We start from the raw sequence: 9,685 nt of genomic DNA, 5'->3' as shown, positions 1-9,685 counted from the left end.
TCCTAACTGATTCAGTTCTAACCTTTCCTACAGACATTTTCAGTTTCATGAGTTTTGTGGTTTATCCCCAGCAGGCACCTCAGCATCACCCTGCCACTTGCTCACTTGCCCCCAGTGGTATGGGGGAGACAATCAGGAAGGTGAAACTGCAGAAGAACTCATGGGGTGAGATAAAGATGGTTTACCAGGTAAAGCTAAAGTCATGTGCACAAGCAAAGCAAAACAAGGGATTCGTTCACTCTTCATTGGAAGTAGGTGTTCAGACATTTCCAGCAATGCAGGGCTCTCCACATGTAATGGTTTCTTGGGAAGACAAAACCTATCACTCTTAATGCCCCTCCTTCCTCCTTCTTTATCCTAGCTTTTATTGCTCAGCATGACGCCATGTGCTATGAGACATCCCCTTGGTCAGTTCGGGTCAGTTTTCCTGGCCCAGCTCATTGTGTTCCCCGCCCTCAGCTCATTGTGTTTCTGCAGCCTGCTCGGTGGCAGGGCAGCATGAGAAGTAGAAAAGTCCTTGGCTCTGCGTGAGTACTGCTCAGTAACAACTGGAACGTGACAATGTTATTACCATTATTTTCATAAAAAAATCCAAAACACAGCAACATATGAGCCTCTATGAAGAAAATTAACTCTGTCCTAGCCAAAACCATAATATTGTGTTGGAGCATTTATGTGAATCTGTTTTTTATCTGTCTGTGAGTGCTGCAAAAGAGCTGTGTCTTGTCTATTTATCTTGTTATAAAATTAATATAAATAAACATTCAAGTGTTTTGGCCAAACTTTGGACAAAAACAACAGAGGGCAGGATAGTGTCCTTTCTGTTGGACAAATAAAATGAACCTTTTCAGTAATTTTTCTATTTTTTTTTTTTTTGTCTTCTTGGAAACCTATGATGTGTGAAAAGTCACCCTAAGGTATAAAAGGCAAAGATCCAAAGACTTCTCAGGTCAGTACAGCACTTTATCACAAGAAAATATCATTACTGACATTTTGAAAAGATCAGGTGTAATAGTCTGACAATAGTAAGTATGCATTACCTTTGTTTCAGCTTCCACTTAAATACTGTCTCCTTTAACCCAGTACGAAATTTATTTCTTAGAACACCTTGATTCCCATGTACCAAAGTAGAAATTTGATTAGATCCTACTTTGAGCAGAATTTGCATGTGTACTGCCTGAAGGACTCGATCCCTATGCTTTTACCTCGTTTGTCTTTTTACAAGATCAGGACTGCTGCACATTATTTTCAAGTCTTGTTTGCAAAATCACCATAAATGAAAAGAGAGACAAAGAGAAAAAATAAAATAGTCACCACAGTTTTTATTTATATTGTTACTGTACTCCTATTATTGCACCACAGACAGGGAGAGAGGGGAGGAAGGAAGAAAGAGTGAGTCTCCAACTGAAAGACAATAATATGGTTCTCTAATCACTTAAAGCATACAATTCTGACAGTTTTTGTTTGTTTGTTTTTGTTTTTTTTTAAAAAAAAAAAGAAAGAAAAAAAAAAAAGGAAGGGAATGTCATGCTGAAAGCACCTGAGGGGTTGCACATGAATATTCTTATTTCTGAAACATTATCTACAGACCCTCAAAACAGCTGCTTTGTACTTCTCCACAGGTCCTGTCATTAACGATGGGGTTTCCCCAATTACAGGAGTGTTCCAGTGTCAATGAGAGGGCAACTGCAGAAACCTGGTCAAAACCTGTGGTGAAAGGTGAGTGTTGGACAGCTTCGGCGTACTCAAATAGATATGCCTGAAGACCCAAAGATGCAGTTCACAGTCATAATATCTATGTTCAGCAGAGTCTATGGAATACCACTTAATAAATTTCCCCTTAATTGACAAATAGGATAAGATGTAACATTAGCATTACTTCTTAATATCATCAAACTAACACAAAGTAGGATTTCTGAACAAATTAATTAGTATTCAGAATATTTCCAGAACTCACTTTAAATATTTCTTTCCTTCAAGCACATGGTTAAGCACTTTAATATGATTCAGTGTAATATGACTAACAGAATTCATTAACATGGTATTTGATTATTTGGCTGTGAAATTTTAGTTTCCCCATCTAATTGTAAACATCTAAAATACAGATTGCAGTGACTGCCTGACACCCCTCTCATAGTAGAGGCTGGAAAATGATAGACAAGTAATGAAAGGAGGGAGGTTTTGTTTTCTGAAGAACAAAGTTGCAGGAAGTGGTTGGAGTAAGCTTGTACAGCTTGACCAACTTCAGCAGAGTGGCCGGAGAGACCATTGGTAGGAAGGACTGAGTTGCATCTCCGTCCCAACAGACTGCAAGCTGCAAAAAAATTGGGAGATATGGGACAGGGGTGCGAGACTGATGTCAGTGTTATCATGAGAAAACCACTTCCAATTGCGCAGGAAACATAAGAGGTGATGACTTGAAGTGCTACACAGAAGACAGTGATATAGCAGCCGCAACAAGCTGCCAGTTAAAACCAGGTCATGCAACCCGACTGTTCTGTCGCCTTTCCAACTTGTATCAGCTACTGTATTGGCACTTATAAACAACACAGTTCATGGGATCAGCACCCTGAAGCTACGGATCAATTTTTTCTTGAGTAGCATACTTCATCATTATAGACCTGGGATTTCTTGTGGTTATGTTTTCCCTTTAACCATTTACTCTTGTTCCAACACCATCAACAGTGGTTGTTTTTGACAGTCTTAGCAAGTCTGCTGCAGCTAGTCACACTTACGGTGAATAGCTTTGCGTGAGTAGGATGGATTTGCATATGCTAATGTGACATCTGGCCATTGTGCAATTTCTTATTTCTGTAACCCTTGAGTAGAAGACGATCTTCCTAGAAGATAAGTTAACAATAATCACCACTCGAGCTCTCAATTTAAGTCTTTTTCGCTATAGGTGCCAATCTTAATCAAAAGATCTATTACATGTAAGTCAGAAGGCAGACCAAAGAAAGCCACTTAAAATACCAGAAGGATGTTCCATGTTCATTCAGAAATAGCTGATTTGCTTCTATATAGTCAGAACTTTGAAATGAAGAATCAGAATTTAACCAAACTTGGATATTACAAGTTTTATCTGTCCCAAGCTGAAAGTTAATACAGACATAGACCAATATATAATACAATTATCCAACGACAAAATCTGCATTGTGGTTAGCGGTGGTATTATAAAGACAAATGTAATTTATATGACAGCTTAACAAAGGTCACAACGTAACCAGCAGGGAAATAAAATATGACTTTTTAGCCAGAATCAATACTGATGGTGTATTTTACAAATATCTTTTTTCACCAACTACATTTAGGCTTTTCAAACCTAATCTCAGAAGGAATTTTAGGCCTGTGCAAAAGAAAGAGTGCTCTAAGTAAAGGCACATCATTAGTTCAAACCTTTGAAGTTCAGAAACTATAATCTCAAAGGCAATTAAGTATTTCAGTTTGATTCCAGAAATTTCCATGAGAGACATAAGATTATTTTAAAGGGTGCTGTCTGACTATAATGGGCCAAAAATATGATTTTAATAAAAATAAGCTTTAAAAAGATCACAAACATGTTCATATTATTTTTCTTAATTGAGCAAAAACTCTCTGAACAAATACATATGTTCTTGAATCACTTGTAATCCAAGACAAGTGCATCAATAATGGTAACTATTATAATGACAAGTATGCAAAAAGGACTGTGGTTAAAATAAATCTCATTTTTTTTGCCTTTTTGTAGAGAAAACCACTTAAATTTTGGTGAGATTCAGATCACCTACGCTTATCAAAGGTCCCCACTTGGAAGGCATTAGGAAAATAATCTCAGTAAGCAATTTGAACTGTGATCTCTCAAATGAAAGCCAGCTGAGGAGTTATCTATGATTTGTACATCCATTCTGGACAAAAAAATAAAAAATAAAAAAAATCATTTAATCTGTGTTTAAGAGTCAACCTATACACAGAAGCAACCTCGCTGGAGATGCAGGCATTTAAGTCTGAAAGCAACAGCAGGAGAAAGCCTTTCCAAGGATAAACATTCAGATGTTTGTTGTAATCCTGCTGTAGTTGTAGAATTGGTATTAGATGTAGGAAGTAAGTTCTACACTTCTAGACAGGATTTACCAGCACACATATCATCGAACACAGATGCAGGGACACCCTCTCAGAAGCAGGAGGGCTGCATCCTACAGTGTTTGTAGCATAGTATATCTTGAAATTCCATCCCGTGTCAAGGAGCACTTCTAACAGACTGAACTTGAGGTATTCTGAGCAAAATCATTGTAGGCACTTCCTGTTGAGTCTGGACTACTATGTATGAAGAGAGCAGCAGCCACGAGTCCAAAGGAGAAGAGCCCATAGCTCCAGCACAGCAGCTAAGGCATCCAGCTGGATACAGCAGACTCAGTAACTTGATCTCTTGCTTTGGAAGTCTGTAGTAGACAAGTACAGCTGCAAATAATTGAAAATGCCATTTTAAATAGGAATTATATATATATATGTAGTGATTTCCACCAAAGATATTTTGCATATTAATAACAATAAGATTGAAATCAATTTCAATATTTAAAAGACATCTGGAAGTTTATTTAAAAGCTACATTGCACTTGTGAGTACAAAATTTATTTTTCTTTGTAGGGAAAAAAATAAAAAGAAGCTTTTTGTCAAAATTATGAATGAATAATTTCAAAAATTTCTAAAGGCAACATAACATTCAAATTAACCCAGTTAGGACACACATGCTCCCATTGCTTGTGATTGCAATTCCAGCTCAAAGAACCCAACAGGAGAAGCAATGGGAGAGGACCAGGGAAGAAGGGGTCTGGAATAGTTGAAACCCATGGTCACTTCTGAAAATATAGAAATCCTTTTTCATTAGATTGTGTCCAATTATTGTAGTACATTTACAGAGCCATAATTACACTGGATCAATAAAGCAGCTTCTAAACCTTTTCAAATGTAATGTTCTGTTGATATAACTATAACACATTTTTGCATTATACATATTTCTTTTGATTCATATAATATTGTTAGCCAAAAGTATACTAAAAATTTAATCTGGGGTGTGTAAAAGACAAATAAAACATTTAAATATATTTCCAAAATAAACTAAATCTACAGTACAAATGATGCACTTATCAATTGTAATACATTATGTTTTCTGTCTCATTTCAGAAGGTTTATGGTAATAATTTTGGATTTTAGCCAAGTGCTCAGCAGAGGATTTTAAACATCCTCTGAATAGACACATTTAATAGCTTTTAACCGTAGAGAGCACTGCTCTTATCAGTGAGTAGCAGGAAAGTGATTAATATACTTTGGGTAAACTTACACTTGGCCTTCTTTAGGTGGGGAAGGAGGCATCACTAAGGGCTGAAATCTCTAATTATATAAGAGGATATAAAAGACAGCAACTCACAGACATCAGATGCATATTCTGTAGGTCTACACAACAGATGGTGGTGTCTGGCAGTGTCTTTTCTTTTAAACAGAAAAATATTGTTATAAAAATATTCAGAATACATTTTTAGTTACTTAACCAAATGTGTGGATGAATTAGTGGGAAATGAAAGTCATGATGTGGTGCAGGCAGGAACAAGAATTTTCTATGAAATCTCATTATTTAGGATTCTTCCACTCTTAAACTGCTTTCAGCTTTAAGACACACTAGTGTGTTCATGTCCTTGGTACTACCTATTTAAATGCATCCTAAACCCAAGCATTTCTGTTACATTTAATTTGTATGGCAGTGCATTGGGATATCCTGAATACCATGTTTTTACCCCTTCCCAATCCATTACTGCTAAAAAGAATCACTATTATCAGCCACAAAGAGAATTTTCCTTTGCAACCAAAGTTCTCTGAAGGGAGAATCCTCTGCAGACCTACACTTTGAGTGACAAGTTCTTATGTGTGTCTCATTATGAGCGGGTTAAATTAACATATATTCTGCCAAGCTGAAGAAAATAGCTGTGGCTAATAAGGGAACATGCAGGAAATAGTCTGTAAATCTGACTATGATGAATTTTATCAAGGTGATCCAATACTTCTGGGGGTCAGGTAAAAATATTACAATTATGTTCAAATCTAAGCAAATCCAATGCATCTGGGCTGCTTTTCTGTTGGAACAGGTATTTCAAGCTCTTCTCCAAAGAGATCAGCTCTTTCCCCTGCAGTGCCAAAGAGTGAGTTAAAGTGGTCACACTGGCTCCTGAGCCACAATTACAGAGCTCTACACATAGTCAGATGTCCAAAACCTGCAGGGAGACTTAAATGAATGAACATGTTCTGCTGAAAGGCTTTTCTTGGTTCACAAATTGCTTCTTTTTGTAAAATTGAATATGACTACCTAATCCCCTTAAACAATAGATGTAGGAAGGTGGCACTCATACCCTGAAATGGACATTATAGAAGGAGGAATGAAAATACAAGTTTTTCTGATTTTTTTTTTTTTTTTTTTTCTGCACACATGCTTCCACATTGCTCAGCAGTAATAGTATGTTGCATGGTGTGGTGGTTTTACTCTGGTGGGCCGCTAAACTCCACCAGGACAGGGAGATCACTCACAAACATCACAGGCAAAACAGCGTCAGTTTAGGGAGATTAATGAAATTTATTGCCTATCGCTAGTGGACTAGAACAATGAAAAGCTAAAAGCAAACTAAAAACACCTTCCACCCACTCACCCTCCTCTATGTCCTCCCCCAGCACAGGAGAACGGGGACTGGGCGCTGCGGTCAGTCCCTGACGCTTCGTCTCCGCCGCTCCCTCATGGTCCCTCTCTGCCCCTGCTCCCCGTGGGGTCCCTCCCACGGGATGCCGTCCTTCCCGAACTGAGCCTGCGGGGGCTGCCCACAGGCAGCAGCTCTTCAGGAACTGCTCCCACACAGCTCCGTACCACAGGGTCCATTCATCCCCCAGGAGCAAACTGCTCCAGCATGGGTCCCCCAAGGGCGGCAGCTCCCCCCAGGCCCCCTGCTCCTGCGGGGGCTCCTCTCCACGGGCTGCAGCTCCGGCCCGGGGCCTGCTCCTGCGGGGGCTCTCCATGGGCCGCAGCCTCCTCCAGGCCACATCCACCTGCTCCACCGGGAGCTCCTCCACGGGCTGCAGCGTGGAGATCTGCTCCGTGTGGGACCCATGGGCTGCAGGGGGACAGCCTGCTCCACCAGGGGCCTCTCCACAGGCTGCAGGGGAACTGCTGCTGCCTGCCTGGAGCACCTCCTGCCCTCCTGCTGCACTCACCTGGGGGCTGCAGGGCTGGTGCTCGCTCCTCTCTCCCAGCTGCTGTAGCATAGAAGATTCTTGTTTTCCCCGTTCTTCAGTCTGCTCACCCAGATGCCCAACCAGCTTCACTCACAGCCCAGCTCTGGCCATCACTGGGTCCCTTTTGGAGCATCTGGAGCTGGCTCCTTTCTGACATGGGGCAGCTGCTGGGCCCTGCTCACAGAAGCTGCCCATGCAGCCCCTCTGATACCCAAACTTTGTTATGTAAACCCAGTACACATGGTAAGCAATCGGGAGATTTTCTGGAACAAAGATACTCGGCAGAATGATATCAGCCTTCCCAGTTCTTATTTTCACTGCAATATTTTGATGCGGACAATTAAAATTCATTTAAATAACAGTTGAGACAGAACCACCAGTTTCCAACAGGCAAAATCATAATCAAAGAAATATTTCATAATGCCAGACACAGCATTTCGAGAACACCAGATCTCCATGACATCTCCAGTCAGACTTGCTCATCCTGTGTAGAACCTTCTGTCTATCGAGACGGGAAGAGATGTCAATCCATTACTGTGTTTATTTCAAGGCCATGAAAATAAAAGCCAAAAAAAAAAAAAAAAAAGAAAGATGATTCTGAAATGATGTCATCAAATCTTCCAAAGCATTTTCTACAGATGTTTGATAATATTCACTAGAAAATATATATATATATATAATAATAATAAAAACTACAGTATTTAGTGATTTCCATTAGTCTGTTATTTGTTAAACCTATAAATATATTCTAAAGCAGCTTCCACCAAGTGACACTTCAATGAGCTGCAAAAACAAATGAGTGAGTATAAATGAGATTATACTGGTGGCAAACCCTGCTGGCAAACCTCAGCGCAAGAGAGATCCAGCAACTCACCATAACCAAGCCTCTTTGTTTCCTTTGCTCTTCCTATAAGCATGCACACTGTGCGCCCTAAAAGAAAGCCATGCATCATAACACCTCTCATCAAACATAGAGAACCCTTTCCAAATGCGTCCCCACATCGGGAAAGCCCTATCACACAGGAATTCTTCCTTCAAATAAGGGGATTCCATTGTGAGTGCAGCTCCTGGTCTCAGCTGCAGTAACATCATAAAGTTAGAGAAGCACTCTTAGACAGGGAGGTCTTAAGCTGTTTAAGACTTAGTAAATCAATAGCAGCAGGCATCCTGGGCAGAAGAAAGTCCGTATGGCACTATCGCACCAAGGAAAAGACAATAAGCACTCTGTGTTGAAACAAATAATATTTCTCTGTATTTATTTATTTATTTATTTATTGTTTGTGTCAATAAGCTATACAGGGATTATTTGATTATCTTTTTAATCACTGCTTGAAAAAAAAAAAAAAAAATTAAATTACAATAGGAAAGGTAGAATTTGTAACCTTAATAAAAATAGTATGCCTTCCTTGTACTGAAATGTGACAAGCGGTCTATACTTTTGAGTTATTCTTTATACTTTCCACCAACAGAGGAACCACAGGAACTAATAGTTCTATAAAAACAGTTTACCCAGTTTGTAATTCACAAGCCTTAGATCAGAGTTAGTTCAAGCTAAACATATTAACATCCCTAAAAATGGATCTTTTCTCCTAATGCACTTGATCAATGTGCAGACCTTTGATCAGAGAACAACTTAAAGGTACCTTCATATTTCATACCTGTTACTTTTATATCCAAGGAATGGGTACTGCCACTTCAGAACAAAACCATGAAAGCCTTTGCAACACTTTCATTAAAAAAAAAAAAAAAAAAAAAAAAAATTTAAAAAAAGGAAAAAAAAAAAAAACAATACTTTTGCATCTCATACTCAAGAACAAAGGTGGTGTATAATAGTTCAATATCTCTTTCAGGTCATAGGTGTATTAAGAAAAACATCAAGGATGATTCTGTCTAGATTTTTAAGTAAGCTAAAAGACACATACTGCACTTTAATCTTCTTTTGATGCATACAGTTGACAGGAGCTACAAAGGTACAATATAAAGCTTTTGAGTATTTTCCCATATATCTTGTTCAAGATGGAGGAACACATCTTCTTCCATAAAATATAAATACTTAGAACTGTACATTATGCATGTGAGGTTATACAAATGAATAAGATCCCTAAAAGTACCAGAGCTGAACTGCAACAAGGATATAAGGGTTATTGAAAGAAAATCAGCCTTGTACACTAACAGTAACAACATGAAACCCTTTCTCAGTGTGTACCTGATCCTGACTGAATTCTCAGTCGTCCTGATGCAACTCCAAAAACTTAATTTGACACTCTGGAGTTATACCGTTTTAACTAATACCATATTCTGACAATTCTCTTTTATATTAATTTATTTTTTGTAGTTGTTGGTTTATTTACTTTGCTATATTCTGGTATTTCGGGTGCTTAATGAAAAGCCACTCAGAAAGTTACACAAACTCAAAAAAAAAAAAAAAAAAAAAAAA

This window comes from Oxyura jamaicensis, chromosome Z (assembly GCF_011077185.1).
Source record: "Oxyura jamaicensis isolate SHBP4307 breed ruddy duck chromosome Z, BPBGC_Ojam_1.0, whole genome shotgun sequence".
Lineage (NCBI taxonomy): Eukaryota > Metazoa > Chordata > Aves > Anseriformes > Anatidae > Oxyura > Oxyura jamaicensis.
The sequence above is the reverse complement of the archived record's forward strand: the minus strand, read 5'-3'. Positions refer to the sequence as shown.